This window comes from Pleurodeles waltl, unplaced genomic scaffold (assembly GCF_031143425.1).
Source record: "Pleurodeles waltl isolate 20211129_DDA unplaced genomic scaffold, aPleWal1.hap1.20221129 scaffold_72, whole genome shotgun sequence".
NCBI classification, from domain to species: domain Eukaryota; kingdom Metazoa; phylum Chordata; class Amphibia; order Caudata; family Salamandridae; genus Pleurodeles; species Pleurodeles waltl.
Window position 1 is genome coordinate 893,983 of NW_027150393.1, and position 21,401 is coordinate 915,383.

The window sequence follows — 21,401 nt, forward strand, 5'->3', positions numbered from 1 at the left end:
TCAGTGCGCCACTCTAACGATACCCCTGGGATGGCGTTGGATTTTGGCACGGACGCAGATTTACGACAACTCCTAAATCTGGAGCAGCATCAAAATGCTATGGTGTTGCTGTGGCACACTCACAGCAACACCCATTGCACGCCCCTTCCAGGGAAAGCGCTGAATGCTACGGTGCCGTATTTACAAGGTGGTGTTAAGCCACAAAAAGTGTCTGAACGCCATCTTGTAAATACCGCGCAGTGCATAGTGCCACCGGGGCATCACTAAATGTGATGCTCCGTTGGCGATTGGGCCTTGTAAGTCTGGCACCTTATTTGCTCAAGGTGTGTGTTCTTGGTGAGGGCAGGAAAGCTATTTACGCTCTCATACCTTCCTTCCTTGGCTGGCTTGAATGCGGTAGGCTCAGGCTTCAATGCAAAGGTCAAACAGTGAGCAACTGACTGACGTAAGCTGGCGCAACTCCTCTTGGTGAGCTGTGACAGATGCCCCAGGAGCGTAGTACCTCACGATGGTGAGGGATAGACACAGTCTCTTTTATCTCAGCTTGCCTGTCAGCTTAGTCAGGAAATGCAAATACTGGGAAAAAGCCCAGCGACTTGCTGTTTTTGCTTGGCTTCGAACCAGGGACCTTTTGCATGTGAGGTGCGCATGATAACCACTACACTACACAAACAGACACACTTGCCGGTTTGCTTCATGTGGCTATGCATTGTACTGGAACCACCACACTATGGAAACAGACACACCTGCTTGCTTTATGTGGCTCTGCATTGGACTGGGATGCAAGGACTGAGGGCCAATGTTCATGACGCTCAAAGCTGAGCCTTCCGGAACACGATCTCTTGCCTTGGAAGAAAGGAACTGGCATCACTTTCATTCCAAGAGGTGATTTCAGAACTGGACCCGAAATTACCATGGAGAAGCACTGTGCATTTAATGTTCCTATGAGCACTGCTGCTCCAGCACAGAAAAGCAGTTGCAAAGAAATCTCGCATACCTTCATGATGCTGAACCGTCTCAACGCAGGTATAAAGCATGTATTGCATTGCAACATGACATCTTACAAGAGTGAAAAGCAGAAATACTCCGGTTTAAAACACAGACTGAACCTATAAAGGTAAGGGTTTGTCTGGGATTTGAACCAAGGTCCTCTCACACCCGAAGCGAGAATCATACCCCTATACCAACTAGACTGCTGCTGCAGAGGCATTTGAAACATCTTCTGAAGCGTCTTTCAGAAAAGCAGGGCCATTTGTTGGAAAATGGGTTATTGGTAGGGCAGGTAGGTACCTACACCTAGCAACAAGCCACTAACCTCCACAAAGGTACAGTTAGGTCTCAGTAAATTAATCCCAGCTCAACCCTTGGTAGCTTGGCAACGAGCGTCAAGGCTTAACTTAGGAGACAAAGTGTAAAGCATTCAAATATCACAAAACAGTAATTAAATAAAACACAGGAAACAGTTTAAAAATCCAAAACCAATTTATAAAAATAGTTTATATTTTTATCTTTAAAATGACACAAAAACGATTAAAATCGGTTCAGGGGAACCGGAGATATGAATTTTTAAAGAATTATTACTTTTCTAGCGCTTGGAAACAAAAAGCGCCAATCGGGTCATCTGGTTGCACCTCGACCGGAGCAAAGTCAAACTTTCAGGCCGACCGCGATGGAGCCCTGCTCGGCTACAGGTCGCGGGAGGCCTCGGTTAAAAAGTTACCTTCTGACTTAGTCTTTATTTTGAAGTTTTTCTTCACCGGGACGAACCTGCCAGTTGAATCCGACCTCCTGGAGCCCTTGTCCGGATACGCGATGTGGGTTTCCTCGGTGGAGACTTTTACCTTCGGACTTAGTCGTTTTTTCGAGATGAAAATCCTTCGACCGGGGTAAACCTGGATCTTGATCCGACGTCCATGGAGCCCTTCTCGGATACGATGGCTGGGAGGTCCCGGTCAACTTTTTACGTTCGGACTTAGTCTCTTTTTTGGATGTTTTTCTTTACCGGGAGGAACCACGAAGTCAGGCCGGGTCGCGGTTGAGGCAAGCCGGCTAGAATTTCCGCGGCGGGTCGGTCCCTCTCTGGAGCTTTTTGCCAAAAATTCTCAAATCTTTTCCAAACTTCTGGGGCTTCACCCAGATGTTCTTTTAAGGTTCTTTTGGGGTCCACAGCTCACCCCAAGGGTCCAGAAGTTCTGTGATGGTCCTTGGGGGGTGCGGACTTCAACTCCCAGAATGCACCTGGCGCAAACTCCTTTTTGGCCACTGGACAGTGGTCAGCTGGTCGCTTTCTTCAGGAGTTGGTGCAGGGGACTCTGGTTTAGCAATTTTTCACCTGTAGCAAACAAGGAGTCCCTCCTTGAACCAGTTGAAGCCAGGCAAAGTTCTTCTTGTGGTGAAGCCCAAGTGTGCAGCTGGTGCAGTCCTTCTGAGTGCAGGGTCCAGGTGCAGGCCAGGGGTCCAGCAGGGCAGTCCTTCTTCTTCTTTAGTTCCTTTCTTGTTGAATTCTGGAGGGGATCTGAGGCGTGGGTGCAGGTCTGACAGTTTTATCCTTGCTCCTGGGTGAAAAGCAGGGGGGCCCTGGTTCTCCAATCAGGGACAGGGTCGTCCCCCTGTGATGACCACTTCCTGGGAAGTGTGGCAAAAATCCATCCCAGAAGGCAACAGTCTCTAAAAATCCAACATGGATGAATCTGATTTTTGGAGGTTACATCTGGCTGAGCCCACCCACTGGTGTGGCTAAAAATCATAACCACACCCCTCTCCTGCCCTCTCCTAATCTAATCAAGGGGGCACCTAGTTGTCTGGGGTTACAGGATGTGGGGGTGTTGCTGGGTGCTGCAAATGTCCTTCTCTGCCTTTGAAGACCAGTTTGGCAGCCCTCCCCCTTCCAGCCTCACCATCTGCTGAGGGGAGATTCTCTCCCCCAAGCACATTCCTTTGTGTGAAGCCTGGCCACTTCACACCTCATCAAGGCAGCCTGGCAGAAGCTGCTGCAGGCTGGCCAATCAGAGCACAGCAGCAAAAACAATGCAGAGCTGAAATTGGCAACTTTTTAGGTAAAGTCTAAACTTTTTACCTGGACAAGTTATATTAAATCCAACAACTGGAAGTTGTGGGATTTATTACAACAATCAATTTGATACCAAATTCTTGGTATGTAACATTTAAGGAGACTTTAAAATTTAAAATAAAGTCTGCCCATTCTAGCCTATGAAGGCCATTTACTTCAATGAGGGAAAAACGAATTTGGCTGTTTTTACCTCACCAGGGCTTATAAATCTATTTTTATAAAGTCCCTGCTTATAGTTACATGGCACCCAGCCCTAGGGGCACATAGGGCACACCTTAGGGGTGACTTATATGTAAAAATAAGGTAGTTTAAGACTTTGGAAGTACCTTTAATTCCAAAGTCGAATTTGCATATAACTTTAATTTAAAAGCAGCCAGCAAGGCAGGCTTGCTTTTAAAATGACACTGGGCACCTCAGCAATGCACCTAGGTGTGCACCACCTATGCTGTGGTCCCTAAACCTACATGCCCTACCATATACTAGGGACTTATAGGTAGGTTAACTTAGCCAATTATAATTAGCCTAATTTGCATATCCATTTTACTCAGAGCACAGGCCCTGGGACTGGTTAGCAGTACCCAGGGCACCATCAAAGTCAGGAAAACACCAGCATAAAGTGGAAAATGGGGGCAAAAAGTTAGGGGGCCTCTGCAATCAGCCCTGTTTTCCCACACAACCCCCACCCAGCCCACACGCCCAGGAGACTCAGCCCAACCCTGGGAGAGTCTTCCTGGCTTGTTAGGCGAGGAAGACAGTGAAGAAAACTGGCTGTCCCTTTGCAGGGCCTACTCTGCCTTATATCCTCCTGTCATGGTCACTCCCTCTGGGTAGTGAACCCACCCCAACAATGAAAGGACCCATTTCAAACTGAAACTTCCCTCTAGGGTGATCTTCCTCCTCTCTCTCTGCCAACTTGGGTAGTGAGGTGCCCACCTCCCCTACTCCTAACTTTGCTAGGGCAACACCTAGCTTACCCAAAGAGGTCACCCAACACTTGAGCAACCCCACCATGACCAATAGGGTCAGGGGGCCTACTTTGCTATTGGCCCTGGGGTCTGCCTCCCAGGCCAAGTACAGTGCTGCCAGGAAGGCTAGCACCCAGCAGAGGCTACTGACAGCTGTCAGTACCCAGAACCACACCCTAAGCTCTCCACTGACAGGTGGCTGAGCTGCTTTAGGGGCATCTTTGGGGTCCTGGCACCCCTCTTGCTGTCTAGAGTGGGGGGCTACCACCTCCTGTGGCAGACACCCTCCTTCCACTCTCCCTTCTGTCAGTGCAGGGGTAACACCTTGCATCTGGACAGCTGCCTGACTACTCAGGACTTCCTTGGGGTCAGGTGAGGCCTCACCAGTGCCAACTCTGGGCTCCCCCCCTACTGGGGCAGAAGGCCCTTGGCTCCCTGGACCTCTCTTTAAGAGTGGCCTACCCTTCCTTTTCTTCTTTCCTTTTCTTGGGGACCCCTGCCTCCTAACTGTAGGGACTGACTCCCCAGGACTTTGGGTTGGGGGGGCGCCCTGGGCGACCACCCCATCTGTGACCAGACTCACCTCTGGGAGGTCATTGCCCAGGATACAATCTAGGGGAAGGTCAGCACTGACTACCACCCTAATCCAGTCAAGGATACCCTCCCTTTCTAGGGGCACTATGGCTACAGGTTTGGAGGTGACCTCCCCTGTGGCTATCCTGACTTTCTTTGTCTTTCCTGGGACATACATGTCTGGGGTCACTAACCAGTCACTCACTATAGTGTGACTGGCACCGGTGTCTCTCAGGCCAGTGGTAGGGATCCCATTCACTTGAATGTGGTGGAAGTGCCTACTCCCACCCTCAGGGATCACCAGCTTACCATCTGGTCCTGTCTCCCAGCTCAATGCTAGGAGGACTTCATCATCTGAGGAATCCTCCTCTATGGCTACACTGGACAGCCCAGTGCTAACCACCTTCTTTGGACAGGCTGCATCTCCTCTGAAGTGACCTGTCTGCTGACAGTCAAAGCAAGCCCTACTGTCCAAGAGTTTTTTTAACCCTGGGTCTCCCTGTCTCTGCTTGTCAGAGTGGGAGTGGGATTTACTCTCTTCCTTCTTAGGGTTCTGGGGTACAGAGGGAGTCTCTGTGGTGGGCTTACCACCTCCCTCCTTAGGTTTTTGGGGACCTGTCCCCCCCTTCTTGGAGTCTCCCCCCTGGGACTTGACAACCACCCTGGTTCTCAACCACTCATCAGCTGCCTCCCCTAGCTCTCTAGGGTTGGTCTGCTTAGAGTCCACTAGATGCTGGCGTAACCTTTCTTGGATACAATTGGTCAAGATGTGCTCTCTCATGATCAGATTGTATAACCCCTCATAAGTATCTACTTTGTTAAAAATAATCCAGCCCTCTAGTGCCTTTAGTGAAATGTCCACAAAGTCAACCCAAGACTGGGTACTGACCTTCTGGGTGTCCCTGAACTTCATTCTATATTGCTCTGGGGTCAGACCAAACTTCTTGGCTAAGCACCTCTTCATACTAGGGTATGAATCTGCCTCCTCCCCCCTTAAGGTCAGAAGCCTATCCCTCCCTGAGTTGGGGACCAACTCCCACAAAATGGAACCCCAGTATTGAGGCCTAACCCTTCTCATTTGGAGTGCCCTCTCAAAGGCCCCCAGCCACTTATCTATGTCATCCCCCTCTACATAAGCAGGAACTACCCCCTTGGGTAACCTGGGGAAAACTCCCCCACCCATGGACACCTCGGCTTCTTTATCGCTGCTTCCATCTCTTTTCTCTTTGTATGCCCACTTTTTCTTTTCTAGGGCCAGCTTCTCTGCTTCCAAAGCTATGTATGCTAGCTGGGCCTCCAGCTCTCTTTCTCTGATGGATGGGTTCTCTCCTCCTGAAAGGACCCCCTTCCCACCACTAGCTTTGGATCTGCCCCTAGTGACTGTGTTTACTGAGGACCGTTCTTCCTCATCCTCACTTGGGCTCAGATGCCTTCCCTCCCCTGAGTGGTTAGAGCTTGCATCCTCCCTTCTTTCTCCCTCCTCTGGAGCTTCTTCTGACTCTACCTCTTGGGCCTCAGCCCATGCTGTCAGGGATGTGATCAGGATTTGCTTCCTGAGATCAGTGGTTGCAGGCAACCCTCTTTCAATACACAACCCCCTAAGCTGGACTACTGTCAGTGTGGGCAGGCTAGCCAGATCAAGCTCCATGGTTCCCTAGTTTTGTGTCAACAAAAACTTTTTGCAAAAATTGGAAACAAGAATTTAGAAAAATAAAAAAAATTCAATAATTGAAATTAATCCAAATTAAAAATTAAAAACAATTTTTGCACTAGGACAATTTAAAGGATTTTTAATTTGTTTTACCTAAAACTGTAACGTGATATTGAACACAAGTACAGGATCCCGTCGCTGCTTCCAATTATGTTGGAAAATGGGTTATTGGTAGGGCAGGTAGGTACCTACACCTAGCAACAAGCCACTAACCTCCACAAAGGTACAGTTAGGTCTCAGTAAATTAATCCCAGCTCAACCCTTGGTAGCTTGGCAACGAGCGTCAAGGCTTAACTTAGGAGACAAAGTGTAAAGCATTCAAATATCACAAAACAGTAATTAAATAAAACACAGGAAACAGTTTAAAAGTCCAAAACCAATTTATAAAAATAGTTTATATTTTTATCTTTAAAATGACACAAAAACAATTAAAATCGGTTCAGGGGAACCGGATATATGAATTTTTAAAGAATTATTACTTTTCTAGCACTTAGAAACAAAAAGCGCCAATCGGGTCATCTGGTTGCACCTCGACCTGGGCAAAGTCAAACTTTCAGGCCGACCGCGATGGAGCCCTGCTCGGCTACAGGTCGCGGAAAGCCTCGGTTAAAAAGTTACCTTCTGACTTAGTCTTTATTTTGAAGTTTTTCTTCACCGGGACGAACCTGCCAGTTGAATCCGACCTCCTGGAGCCCTTGTCCGGATACGCGATGTGGGTTTCCTCGGTGGAGACTTTTACCTTCGGACTTAGTCGTTTTTTCGAGATGATAATCCTTCGACCGGGGTAAACCTGGATCTTGATCCGACGTCCATGGAGCCCTTCTCGGATACGATGGCTGGGAGGTCCCGGTCAACTTTTTACGTTCGGACTTAGTCTCTTTTTTGGATGTTTTTCTTTACCGGGACGAACCACGAAGTCAGGCCGGGTCGCGGTTGAGGCAAGCCGGCTAGAATTTCCGCGGCGGGTCGGTCCCTCTCTGGAGCTTTTTTCCAAAATTCTCAAATCTTTTCCAAACTTCTGGGGCTTCACCCAGATGTTCTTTTAAGGTTCTTTTGGGGTCCACAGCTCACCCCAAGGGTCCAGAAGTTCTGTGATGGTCCTTGGGGGGTGCGGACTTCAACTCCCAGAATGCACCTGGCGCAAACTCCTTTTTGGCCACTGGACAGTGGTCAGCTGGTCGCTTTCTTCAGGAGCTGGTGCAGGGGACTCTGGTTTAGCAATTTTTCACCTGTAGCAAACAGGGAGTCCCTCCTTGAACCAGTTGAAGCCAGGCAAAGTCCTTCTTGTGGTGAAGCCCAAGTGTGCAGCTGGTGCAGTCCTTCTGAGTGCAGGGTCCAGGTGCAGGCCAGGGGTCCAGCAGGGCAGTCCTTCTTCTTCTTTAGTTCCTTTCTTGTTGAATTCTGGAGGGGATCTGAGGCGTGGGTGCAGGTCTGACAGTTTTATCCTTGCTCCTGGGTGAAAAGCAGGGGGGCCCTGGTTCTCCAATCAGGGACAGGGTCGTCCCCCTGTGATGACCACTTCCTGGGAAGTGTGGCAAAAATCCATCCCAGAAGGCAACAGTCTCTAAAAATCCAACATGGATGAATCTGATTTTTGGAGGTTACATCTGGCTGAGCCCACCCACTGGTGTGGCTAAAAATCATAACCACACCCCTCTCCTGCCCTCTCCTAATCTAATCAAGGGGGCACCTAGTTGTCTGGGGTTGCAGGATGTGGGGATGTTGCTGGGTGCTGCAAATGTCCTTCTCTGCCTTTGAAGACCAGTTTGGCAGCCCTCCCCCTTCCTGCCTCACCATCTGCTGAGGGGAGATTCTCTCCCCCAAGCACATTCCTTTGTGTGAAGCCTGGCCACTTCACACCTCATCAAGGCAGCCTGGCAGAAGCTGCTGCAGGCTGGCCAATCAGAGCACAGCAGCAAAAACAATGCAGAGCTGAAATTGGCAACTTTTTAGGTAAAGTCTAAACTTTTTACCTGGACAAGTTATATTAAATCCAACAACTGGAAGTTGTGGGATTTATTACAACAATCAATTTGATACCAAATTCTTGGTATGTAACATTTAAGGAGACTTTAAAATTTAAAATAAAGTCTGCCCATTCTAGCCTATGAAGGCCATTTACTTCAATGAGGGAAAAACAAATTTGGCTGTTTTTACCTCACCAGGGCTTATAAATCTATTTTTATAAAGTCCCTGCTTATAGTTACATGGCACCCAGCCCTAGGGGCACATAGGGCACACCTTAGGGGTGACTTATATGTAAAAATAAGGTAGTTTAAGACTTTGGAAGTACCTTTAATTCCAAAGTCGAATTTGCATATAACTTTAATTTAAAAGCAGCCAGCAAGGCAGGCTTGCTTTTAAAATGACACTGGGCACCTCAGCAATGCACCTAGGTGTGCACCACCTATGCTGTGGTCCCTAAACCTACATGCCCTACCATATACTAGGGACTTATAGGTAGGTTAACTTAGCCAATTATAATTAGCCTAATTTGCATATCCATTTTACTCAGAGCACAGGCCCTGGGACTGGTTAGCAGTACCCAGGGCACCATCAAAGTCAGGAAAACACCAGCATAAAGTGGAAAATGGGGGCAAAAAGTTAGGGGGCCTCTGCAATCAGCCCTGTTTTCCCACAGAGGCTCTCTCTCTAAGCGTGCCATAGCAATTGATGTTTTCTGTCAAGGATTTTTTGTTTGTCTCTAGCAAGGAAAGAGGTAGTCAAGATGCCCTGTGCCAGTGAGCTGAACTAGGGCACTGATGTGAAAAGCAGACCCTTTCTGGTAGTTGTTACCCTCTGCAAGTCCTGGACCCTTGCACCTTAGACTTCCAGACCAGAAGCACTGAAGGGCCTGCTAGCTCTTGAGCCAGAGGAGCATGCCTCTTGGATTCAAGCACACTTGCTCACTCAGCGCTCGATCAGGCGAGATCAGGCGAGATTTATAGTAGTGGCTCATAGGCCTGAAACACTCACCTGGGAGACGCGGGGTGGCTGATTTCCCGGAATGGCCCTTGATGGGGAAATCACCTCCTTTCCCCCGCCTCATTTCAGAATTGTGTGCAAGTCGCAAGACAGTGTTCAGGGGTTCATGGGTACTGCCTACTCCCAGCTGCCTCTCTGTCTTCTTCATGTAAATTGCAAGTCACGAGGAGGCACCATTGCCAATATGCTCTGCCCACCTAACCAAGAAACCCAGTTTGAGCTTGTCTGCCTGTGTTGTTGCAGGGGCAGTGTCTTCTTTGCCCAAAAGGTGGCAGGAGAGACTCACTTCAAACGATAGAATCAACTGCTTAAGTAGAAACCAGCATGGTAGTTACTGTCATAAAGTGCAGCTCTAACAGAAGGTGTGCCTGAGATGCCCCTTCCAGTAATACACAGAATTTTGATTGAGGGCCCAGCCGATGGGTTGGTGGATTTCTCCTCACATGCCACAGCAGCTTCCAAAGATAGTGGTGTGAGGAGCTGGCTGTGCAAACAGAGCAAGATTTAAGGTAAGAAAACACACCTGTTAGGAGTGGGATTTGAACCCACGCCTCCATGAAGAGACCAGAAGGTTCAGCTTCACTGAAGATCAAGCTCTCTTGAGTCTGGCACCTTAGACCACTCGGCCATCCTGACAGCCAAAACATTGTGCAGGTCTGACTCTTCAGTCTGCACTTGTTGATGCTGCCGCTTGCAATGTTCCTATCAAAGTCACAGCTTTAAAGGCCCCACAATATAACATGGCCAAGAAAAAAAAAAAAAAACAGAACAAGAAACAAGGCACATGCACGACCACCGAGGGATGCAGATAACTTTTTATCGTCCTGCAATAGTAAAGCACATTTTACACAGGTCACAAGTTTTTAAAGGTCATTTCTGTCTAAGTGTGCATTGAGAGAGACTGAGGTTTTAGTGAGCAAACACAAAAGCTACTGCTGCCCAGTGTCGAACCGGGGACCTTTTGCATGTGAGGCAAAAGTGATAACCACTACACTACAGAAACAAGCTTGCTGGCTTGACTGAAGGAGCACAGTTCCCCTCATATGTTTGCCCGATTTCCTCTATACTTGATCAGCAGTTGCTCAGAATGCGAGGGGTAAGTGTGAAAATTGCAGCGGTGTCAGCCAGCATGCATACACTCAGACGTCCTGAAAAGTCACAGCTGCGGGAAGAGACAGACAAATATCTGATGCCTAAATGCCAGGAACGCAAGCCTGTGAAATCATCACACAGGGCGCACTGAGAGCAAGCAGGAAGGAAGCCAAGGCATTGTAATCCATTTTTCGCCTGAGGCAAAAAATATGTTTTGCGCAACAATGCTTCGAGTGGAATTGGAAATGTTGAGGGGTTGTGTATTTTGAGCAGGATTTGATTGTTTTCCACTAAAATGGGCTTGTCCGGGATTTGAACCCGGGACTTCTCACACCCGAAGCGAGAATCATACCCCTAGACCAACGAGCCTGGGCACAGAAGCGCTACAGCTCCCACCCTGCTCCGAGGGTTGGTGGCAGAGAGTGGGAGACTACATCCCAAAGCAATAAACGCCACATGGTGCTCTCTTCTGCAGTATGACTAGAGTCATTTGCATGGCCGTCATCGAACATGACATAAAAAGCCTCTATCCTTTAGACATTTTGTCCCAGATTTACAAGAAAATGACTGAGCGCGACGCTGTGCCAAATTTGCAAACCCCACGCTCCGTCATTTTCAAAATGCAGGGAAGCGCCGTATTTAGTAGAATACAGCGCACCCCTGTGCTTCCCCCTGCGCCAGCTCTAAATTAGCTGCTGAGCGCCAACGCAGCCGTTCTTGCACCATGGTACAAGTATGACTGCGTTGAGGGGGAAATTGTTTTTGTGCAGGAAGGGACACCTTCCTGGCCAAAAGAAAAATCTTCAATGGTGATTTGCTCTTACTTCTATGTGTGCTGCAGAATGCAGCACACATAGAAAGAGAAAAAACGAGGAGAAATGAAAACATTTCTCCTCAGTGCGCTACTCTAACGATACCCCTGGGATGGCATTGGATTTTGGCACTGACGCAGATTTACGACAACTCCTAAATCTGGAGCAGCATCAAAATGCTATGGTGTTGCTGTGGCACACTCACAGCAACACCCATTGCAGGCCCCTTCCAGGGAAAGCGCTGAATGCTAAGGTGCCGTATTTACAAGGTGGTGTTAAGCCACAAAAAGTGGCTGAACGCCATCTTGTAAATACCGCGCAGTGCATAGTGCCACTGGGGCGTCACTAAAAGTGATGCTCCGTTGGCGATTGGGCCTTGTAAGTCTGGCACCTTATTTGCTCAAGGTGTGTGTTCTTGGTGAGGGCAGGAAAGCTATTTTCGCTCTCATACCTTCCTTCCTTGGCTGGCTTGAATTCGGTAGGCTCAGGCTTCAATGCAAAGGTCAAACAGTGAGCAACTGACTGACGTAAGCTGGCGCAACTCCTCTTGGTGAGCTGTGACAGATGCCCCAGGAGCGTAGTACCTCACGATGGTGAGGGATAGACACAGTCTCTTTTATCTCAGCTTGCCTGTCAGCTGAGTCAGGAAATGCAAATACTGGGAAAAAGCCCAGCGACTTGCTGTTTTTGCTTGGCTTCAAACCAGGGACCTTTTGCATGTGAGGTGCGCATGATAACCACTACACTACACAAACAGACACACTTGCCGGTTTGCTTCATGTGGCTATGCATTGTACTGGAACCACCACACTATGGAAACAGACACACCTGCTTGCTTTATGTGGCTCTGCATTGGACTGGGATGCAAGGACTGAGGGCCAATGTTCATGACGCTTTAAGCTGAGCCTTCCGGAACACGATCTCTTGCCTTGGAAGAAAGGAACTGGCATCACTTTCATTCCAAGAGGTGATTTCAGAACTGGACCCGAAATTACCATGGAGAAGCACTGTGCATTTAATGTTCCTATGAGCACTGCTGCTCCAGCACAGAAAAGCAGTTGCAAAGAAATCTCGCATACCTTCATGATGCTGAACCGTCTCAACGCAGGTATAAAGCATGTATTGCATTGCAACATGACATCTTACAAGAGTGAAAAGCAGAAATACTCCTGTTTAAAACACAGACTGAACCTATAAAGGTAAGGGTTTGTCTGGGATTTGAACCAAGGTCCTTTCACAACCGAAGCGAGAATCATACCCCTACACCAACTAGACTGCTGCTGCAGAGGAATTTGAAACATCTTCTGAAGCGTCTTTCAGGAAAGCAGGGCCATTTGGAGGCTCTCTCTCTAAGCGTGCCATAGCAATTGATGTTTTCTGTCAAGGATTTTTTGTTTGTCTCTAGCAAGGAAAGAGGTAGTCAAGATGCCCTGTGCCAGTGAGCTGAACTAGGGCACTGATGTGAAAAGCAGACCCTTTCTGGTAGTTGTAACCCTCTGCAAGTCCTGGACCCTTGCACTTTAGACTTCCAGACCAGAAGCACTGAAGGGCCTGCTAGCTCTTGAGCCAGAGAAGCATGCCTCTTGGATTCAAGCACACTTGCTCGCTCAGCGCTCAATCAGGCTCGATCAGGCGAGATTTATAGTAGTGGCTCATAGGCCTGAAACACTCACCTGGGAGACGCGGGGTGGCTGATTTCCCGGAATGGCCCTTGATGGGGAAATCACCTCCTTTCCCCCGCCTCATTTCAGAATTGTGTGCAAGTCGCAAGACATTGTTCAGGGGTTCATGGGTACTGCCTACTCCCAGCTGCCTCTCTGTCTTCTTCATGTAAATTGCAAGTCACGAGGAGGCACCATTGCCAATATGCTCTGCCCACCTAACCAAGAAACCCAGTTTGAGCTTGTCTGCCTGTGTTGTTGCAGGGGCAGTGTCTTCTTTGCCCAAAAGGTGGCAGGAGAGACTCACTTCAAACGATAGAATCATCTGCTTAAGTAGAAACCAGCATGGTAGTTACTGTCATAAAGTGCAGCTCTAACAGAAGGTGTGCCTGAGATGCCCCTTCCAGTAATACACAGAATTTTGATTGAGGGCCCAGCCGATGGGTTGGTGGATTTCTCCTCACATGCCACAGCAGCTTCCAAAGATAGTGGTGTGAGGAGCTGGCTGTGCAAGCAGAGCAAGATTTAAGGTAAGAAAACACACCTGTTAGGAGTGGGATTTGAACCAACGTCTCCATGAAAAGACCAGAAGGCTCAGCTTCACTGAAGATGAAGCTCTCTTGAGTCTGACACCTTAGACCACTCGGCCATCCTGACAGCCAAAACATTGTGCAGGTCTGACTCTTCAGTCTGCACTTGTTGATGCTGCCGCTTGCAATGTTCCTATCAAAGTCACAGCTTTAAAGGCCCCACAATATAACATGGCCAAGAAAAAAAAAAAAAAACAGAACAAGAAACAGGGCACATGCACGACCACCGAGGGATGCAGATAACTTTTTATCGTCCTGCAATAGTAAAGCACATTTTACACAGGTCACAAGTTTTTAAAGGTCATTTCTGTCTAAGTGTGCATTGAGAGAGACTGAGGTTTTAGTGAGCAAACACAAAAGCTACTGCTGCCCAGTGTCGAACCGGGGACCTTTTGCGAGTGAGGCAAATGTGATAACCACTACACTACAGAAACAAGCTTGCAGGCTGGACTGAAGGAGCACAGTTCCCCTCATATGTTTGCCCTATTTCCTCTATACTTGATCAGCAGTTGCTCAGAATGCGAGGGGTAAGTGTGAAAATTGCAGCGGTGTCAGCCAGCATGCATACACTCAGACGTCCTGAAAAGTCACAGCTGCGGGCAGAGACAGACAAATATCTGATGCCTAAATGCCAGGAACGCAAGCCTGTGAAATCATCACACAGGGCGCACTGAGAGCAAGCAGGAAGGAAGCCAAGGCATTGTAATCCATTTTTCGCCTGAGGCAAAAAATATGTTTTGCGCAACAATGCTTCGAGTGGAATGAGAAATGTTGAGGGGTTGTGTATTTTGAGCAGGATTTGATTGTTTCCCGCTAAAATGGGCTCGTCTGGGATTTGAACCCGGGACCTCTCGCACACGAAGCGAGAATCATACCCCTAGACCAACGAGCCTGGGCACAGAAGCGCTACGGCTCCCACCCTGCTCCGAGGGTTGGTGGCAGAGAGTGGGAGACTACATCCCAAAGCAAGAAACGCCACATGGTGCTCTCTTCTGCAGTATGACTAGAGTTATTTGCATGGTCGTCATCGAACATGACATAAAAAGCCTCTATCCTTTAGACATTTTGTCCCAGATTTACAAGAAAATGACTGAGCGCGACGCTGTGCCAAATTTGCAAGCCCCACGCTCCGTCATTTTCAAAATGCAGGGAAGCGCAGTATTTAGTAGGATACAGCGCACCCCTGTGCTTCCCCCTGCGCCAGCTCTAAATTAGCTGCTGAGCGCCAACGCAGCCGTTCTTGCACCATGGTACAAGGATGACTGCGTTGAGGGGGAAATTGTTTTTGTGCAGGAAGGGACACCTTCCTGGCCAAAAGAAAAATCTTCAATGGTGATTTGCTCTTACTTCTATGTGTGCTGCAGAATGCAGCACACATAGAAAGAGAAAAAACGAGGAGAAATTAAAACATTTCTCCTCAGTGCGCCACTCTAACGATACCCCTGGGATGGCGTTGGATTTTGGCGCTGACGCAGATTTACGACAACTCCTAAATCTGGAGCAGCATCAAAATGCTATGGTGTTGCTGTGGCACACTCACAGCAACACCCATTGCACGCCCCTTCCAGGGAAAGCGCTGAATGCTAAGGTGCCGTATTTACAAGGTGGTGTTAAGCCATAAAAAGTGGCTGAACGCCATCTTGTAAATACCGCGCAGTGCATAGTGCCACCGGGGCATCACTAAAAGTGATGCTCCGTTGGCGATTGGGCCTTGTAAGTCTGGCACCTTATTTGCTCAAGGTGTGTGTTCTTGGTGAGGGCAGGAAAGCTATTTTCGCTCTCATACCTTCCTTCCTTGGCTGGCTTGAATGCGGTAGGCTCAGGCTTCAATGCAAAGGTCAAACAGTGAGCAACTGACTGACGTAAGCTGGCGCAACTCCTCTTGGTGAGCTGTGACAGATGCCCCAGGAGCGTAGTACCTCACGATGGTGAGGAATAGACACAGTCTCTTTTATCTCAGCTTGCCTGTCAGCTGAGTCAGGAAATGCAAATACTGGGAAAAAGCCCAGCTTCTTGCTGTTTTTGCTTGGCTTCGAACCAGGGACCTTCTGCATGTGAGGTGCGCATTATAACCACTACACTACACAAACAGAAACACTCGCCGGTTTGCTTCATGTGGCTATGCATTTTACTGGAACCACCACACTATGGAAACAGACACACCTGCTTGCTTTATGTGGCTCTGCATTGGACTGGGATGCAAGGACTGAGGGCCAATGTTCATGACGCTCAAAGCTGAGCCTTCCGGAACACGATCTCTTGCTTTGGAAGAGAGGAACTGGCATCACTTTCATTCCAAGAGGTGATTTCAGAACTGGACCCGAAATTACCATGAAGAAGCACTGTGCATTTAATGTTCCTATGAGCACTGCTGCTCCAGCACAGAAAAGCAATTGCAAAGAAATCTCGCATACCTTCATGATGCTGAACCGTCTCAACCCAGGTATAAAGCATGTATTGCATTGCAACATGACATCTTACAAGAGTGAAAAGCAGAAATACTCCTGTTTAAAACACAGACTGAACCTATAAAGGTAAGGGTTTGTCTGGGATTTGAACCAAGGTCCTCTCACACCTGAAGCGAGAATCATACCCCTATACCAACTAGACTGCTGCTGCAGAGGCATTTGAAACATCTTCTGAAGCGTCTTTCAGAAAAGCAGGGCCATTTGGAGGCTCTCTCTCTAAGCGTGCCATAGCAATTGATGTTTTCTGTCAAGGATTTTTTGTTTGTCTCTAGCAAGGAAAGAGGTAGTCAAGATGCCCTGTGCCAGTGAGCTGAACTAGGTCACTGATGTGAAAAGCAGACCCTTTCTGGTAGTTGTAACCCTCTGCAAGTCCTGGACCCTTGCACCTTAGACTTCCAGACCAGAAGCACTGAAGGGCCTGCTAGCTCTTGAGCCAGAGAAGCATGCCTCTTGGATTCAAGCACACTTGCTCACTCAGCGCTCGATCAGGCGAGATTTATAGTAGTGGCTCATAGGCCTGAAACACTCACCTGGGAGACGCGGGTGGCTGATTTCCCGGAATGGCCCTTGATGGGGAAATCACCTCCTTTCCCCCGCCTCATTTCAGAATTGTGTGCAAGTCGCAAGACAGTGTTCAGGGGTTCATGGGTACTGCCTACTCCCAGCTGCCTCTCTGTCTTCTTCATGTAAATTGCAAGTCACGAGGAGGCACCATTGCCAATATGCTCCGCCCACCTAACCAAGAAACCCAGTTTGAGCTTGTCTGCCTGTCTTGTTGCAGGGGCAGTGTCTTCTTTGCCCAAAAGGTGGCAGGAGAGACTCACTTCAAACGATAGAATCAACTGCTTAAGTAGAAACCAGCATGGTAGTTACTGTCATAAAGTGCAGCTCTAACAGAAGGTGTGCCTGAGATGCCCCTTCCAGTAATACACAGAATTTTGATTGAGGGCCCAGCCAATGGGTTGGTGGATTTCTCCTCACATGCCACAGCAGCTTCCAGCAAGCAGAGCAAGATTTAAGGTAAGAAAACACACCTGTTAGGAGTGGGATTTGAACCCACGCCTCCATGAAGAGACCAGAAGGCTCAGCTTCACTGAAGATCAAGCTCTCTTGAGTCTGGCACCATAGACCACTTGGCCATCCTGACAGCCAAAACATTGTGCAGGTCTGACTCTTCAGTCTGCACTTGTTGATGCTGCCGCTTGCAATGTTCCTATCAAAGTCACAGCTTTAAAGGCCCCACAATATAACATGGCCAAGAAAAAAAAAAAAAACAGAACAAGAAACAAGGCACATGCACGACCACCGAGGGATGCAGATAACTTTTTATCGTCCTGCAATAGTAAAGCACATTTTACACAGGTCACAAGTTTTTAAAGGTCATTTCTGTCTAAGTGTGCATTGAGAGAGACTGAGGTTTTAGTGAGCACACACAAAAGCTACTGCTGCCCCGTGTCGAACCGCAGACCTTTTGCGTGTGAGGCAAATGTGATAACCACTACACTACAGAAACAAGCTTGCTGGATTGACTGAAGGAGCTCAGTTCCCCTCATATGTTTGCCCGATTACCTCTATACTTGATCAGCAGTTGCTCAGAATGCAAGGGGTAAGTGTGAAAATTGCAGCGGTGTCAGCCAGCATGCATACACTCAGGCGTCCTGAAAAGTAACAGCTGCGGGCAGAGACAGACAAATATCTGATGCCTAAATGCCAGGAACGCAAGCCTGTGAAATCATCACAAAGGGCGCACTGAGAGCAAGCAGGAAGGAAGCCAAGGCATTGTAATCCATTTTTCGCCTGAGGCAAAAAATATGTTTTGCGCAACAATGCTTCGAGTGGAATGAGAAATGTTGAGGGGTTGTGTATTTTGAGCAGGATTTGATTGTTTTCCGCTAAAATGGGCTTGTCTGGGATTTGAACCCAGGACCTCTTGCACCCGAAGCGAGAATCATACCCCTAGACCAACGAGCCTGGGCACAGAAGCGCTACGGCTCCCACCCTGCTCCGAGGGTTGGTGGCAGAGAGTGGGAGACTACATCCCAAAGCAAGAAACGCCACATGGTGCTCTCTTCTGCAGTATGACTAGAGTCATTTGCATGGTCGTCCTCGAACATGACATAAAAAGCCTCTATCCTTTAGACATTTTGTCCCAGATTTACAAGAAAATGACTGAGCGCGACGCTGTGCCAAATTTGCAAGCCCCACGCTCCGTCATTTTCAAAATGCAGGGAAGCGCCGTATTTAGTAGAATACAGCGCACCCCTGTGCTTCCCCCTGCGCCAGCTCTAAATTAGCTGCTGTGCGCCATCGCAGCCGTTCTTGCACCATGGTACAAGGATGACTGCGTTGAGGGGGAAATTGTTTTTGTGCAGGAAGGGACACCTTCCTGGCCAAAAGAAAAATCTTCAATGGTGATTTGCTCTTACTTCTATGTGTGCTGCAGAATGCAGCACACATAGAAAGAGAAAAAACAAGGAGAAATGAAAACATTTCTCCTCAGTGCGCCACTCTAACGATACCCCTGGGATGGCGTTGGATTTTGGCGCTGACGCAGATTTACGACAACTCCTAAATCTGGAGCAGCATCAAAATGCTATGGTGTTGCTGTGGCACACTCACAGCAACACCCATTGCACGCCCCTTCCAGGGAAAGCGCTGAATGCTAAGGTGCCGTATTTACAAGGTGGTGTTAAGCCACAAAAAGTGGCTGAACGCCATCTTGTAAATACCGCGCAGTGCATAGTGCCACTGGGGCGTCACTAAAAGTGATGCTCCGTTGGCGATTGGGCCTTGTAAGTCTGGCACCTTATTTGCTCAAGGTGTGTGTTCTTGGTGAGGGCAGGAAAGCTATTTTCGCTCTCATACCTTCCTTCCTTGGCTGGCTTGAATGCGGTAGGCTCAGGCTTCAATGCAAAGGTCAAACAGTGAGCAACTGACTGACGTAAGCTGGCGCAACTCCTCTTGGTGAGCTGTGACAGATGCCCCAGGAGCGTAGTACCTCACGATAGTGAGGAATAGACACAGTCTCTTTTATCTCAGCTTGCCTGTCAGCTGAGTCAGGAAATGCAAATACTGGGAAAAAGCCCAGCGACTTGCTGTTTTTGCTTGGCTTCGAACCAGGGACCTTCTGCATGTGAGGTGCGCATTATAACCACTACACTACACAAACAGAAACACTCGCCGGTTTGCTTCATGTGGCTATGCATTTTACTGGAACCACCACACTATGGAAACAGACACACCTGCTTGCTTTATGTGGCTCTGCATTGGACTGGGATGCAAGGACTGAGGGCCAATGTTCATGACGCTCAAAGCTGAGCCTTCCGGAACACGATCTCTTGCTTTGGAAGAAAGGAACTGGCATCACTTTCATTCCAAGAGGTGATTTCAGAACTGGACCCGAAATTACCTTGGAGAAGCACTGTGCATTTAATGTTCCTATGAGCACTGCTGCTCCAGCACAGAAAAGCAATTGCAAAGAAATCTCGCATACCTTCATGATGCTGAACCGTCTCAACGCAGGTATAAAGCATGTATTGCATTGCAACATGACATCTTACAAGAGTGAAAAGCAGAAATACTCCTGTTTAAAACACAGACTGAACCTATAAAGGTAAGGGTTTGTCTGGGATTTGAACCAAGGTCCTCTCACACCCGAAGCGAGAATCATACCCCTATACTAACTAGACTACTGCTGCAGAGGCATTTGAAACATCTTCTGAAGCGTCTTTCAGAAAAGCAGGGCCATTCGGAGGCTCTCTCTCTAAGCGTGCCATAGCAATTGATGTTTTCTGTCAAGGATTTTTTGTTTGTCTCTAGCAAGGAAAGAGGTAGTCAAGATGCCCTGTGCCAGTGAGCTGAACTAGGGCACTGATGTGAAAAGCAGACCCTTTCTGGTAGTTGTAACCCTCTGCAAGTACTGGACCCTTGCACCTTAGACTTCCAAACCAGAAGCACTGAAGGGCCTGCTAGCTCTTGAGCCAGAGAAGCATGCCTCTTGGATTCAAGCACACTTGCTCACTCAGCGCTCGATCAGGCGAGATTTATAGTAGTGGCTCATAGGCCTGAAACACTCACCTGGGAGACGCGGGGTGGCTGATTTCCCGGAATGGCCCTTGATGGGGAAATCACCTCCTTTCCCCCGCCTCATTTCAAAATTGTGTGCAAGTCGCAAGACAGTGTTCAGGGGTTCATGGGTACTGCCTACTCCCAGCTGCCTCTCTGTCTTCTTCATGTAAATTGCAAGTCACGAGGAGGCACCATTGCCAATATGCTCCGCCCACCTAACCATGAAACCCAGTTTGAGCTTGTCTGCCTGTGTTGTTGCAGGGGCAGTGTCTTCTTTGCCCAAAAGGTGGCAGGAGAGACTCACTTCAAACGATAGAATCAACTGCTTAAGTAGAAACCAGCATGGTAGTTACTGTCATAAAGTGCAGCTCTAACAGAAGGTGTGCCTGAGATGCCCCTTCCAGTAATACACAGAATTTTGATTGAGGGCCCAGCCGATGGGTTGGTGGATTTCTCCTCACATGCCACAGCAGCTTCCAAAGATAGTGGTGTGAGGAGCTGGCTGTGCAAGCAGAGCAAGATTTAAGGTAAGAAAACACACCTGTTAGGAGTGGGATTTGAACCCACGCCTCAATGAAGAGACCAGAAGGCTCAGCTTCACTGAAGATCAAGCTCTCTTGAGTCTGGCACCTTAGACCACTCGGCCATCCTGACAGCCAAAACATTGTGCAGGTCTGACTCTTCAGTCTGCACTTGTTGATGCTGCCGCTTGCAATGTTCCTATCAAAGTCACAGCTTTAAAGGCCCCACAATATAACATGGCCAAGAAAAAATAAAAAAACAGAACAAGAAACAAGGCACATGCACGACCACCGAGGGATGCAGATAACTTTTTATCGTCCTGCAATAGTAAAGCACATTTTACACAGGTCACAAGTTTTTAAAGGTCATTTCTGTCTAAGTGTGCATTGAGAGAGACTGAGGTTTTAGTGAGCAAACACAAAAGCTACTGCTGCCCAGTGTCGAACCTGGGACCTTTTGCGTGTGAGGCAAATGTGATAACCACTACACTACAGAAACAAGCTTGCTGGCTTGACTGAAGGAGCACAGTTCCCCTCATATGTTTGCCCGATTTCCTCTATACTTGATCAGCAGTTGCTCAGAATGCGAGGGGTAAGTGTGAAAATTGCAGCAGTGTCAGCCAGCATGCATACACTCAGACGTCCTGCAAAGTCACAGCTGCGGGCAGAGACAGACAAATATCTGATGCCTAAATGCCAGGAACGCAAGCCTGTGAAATCATCACACAGGGCGCACTGAGAGCAAGCAGGAAGGAAGCCAAGGCATTGTAATCCATTTTTCGCCTGAGGCAAAAAATATGTTTTGCGCAACAATGCTTCGAGTGGAATGAGAAATGTTGAGGGGTTGTGTATTTTGAGCAGGATTTGATTGTTTTCCGCTAAAAT

The 21,401-nt window shown here is 48.2% G+C and overlaps 2 non-coding genes across 2 annotated transcripts; both read right to left on the minus strand.

Annotated features, from left to right (window-relative positions):
- Positions 1-14,279: 14,279 nt before the first annotated feature.
- TRNAT-CGU (transfer RNA threonine (anticodon CGU)) lies at positions 14,280-14,351 on the minus strand. The gene has a single exon. It is a non-coding gene; the product is annotated as a tRNA-Thr (tRNA).
- A 3,475-nt stretch (positions 14,352-17,826) lies between these two features.
- Positions 17,827-17,898, minus strand: TRNAP-CGG (transfer RNA proline (anticodon CGG)). Its single transcript has one exon. It is a non-coding gene; the product is annotated as a tRNA-Pro (tRNA).
- Positions 17,899-21,401: the final 3,503 nt, after the last annotated feature.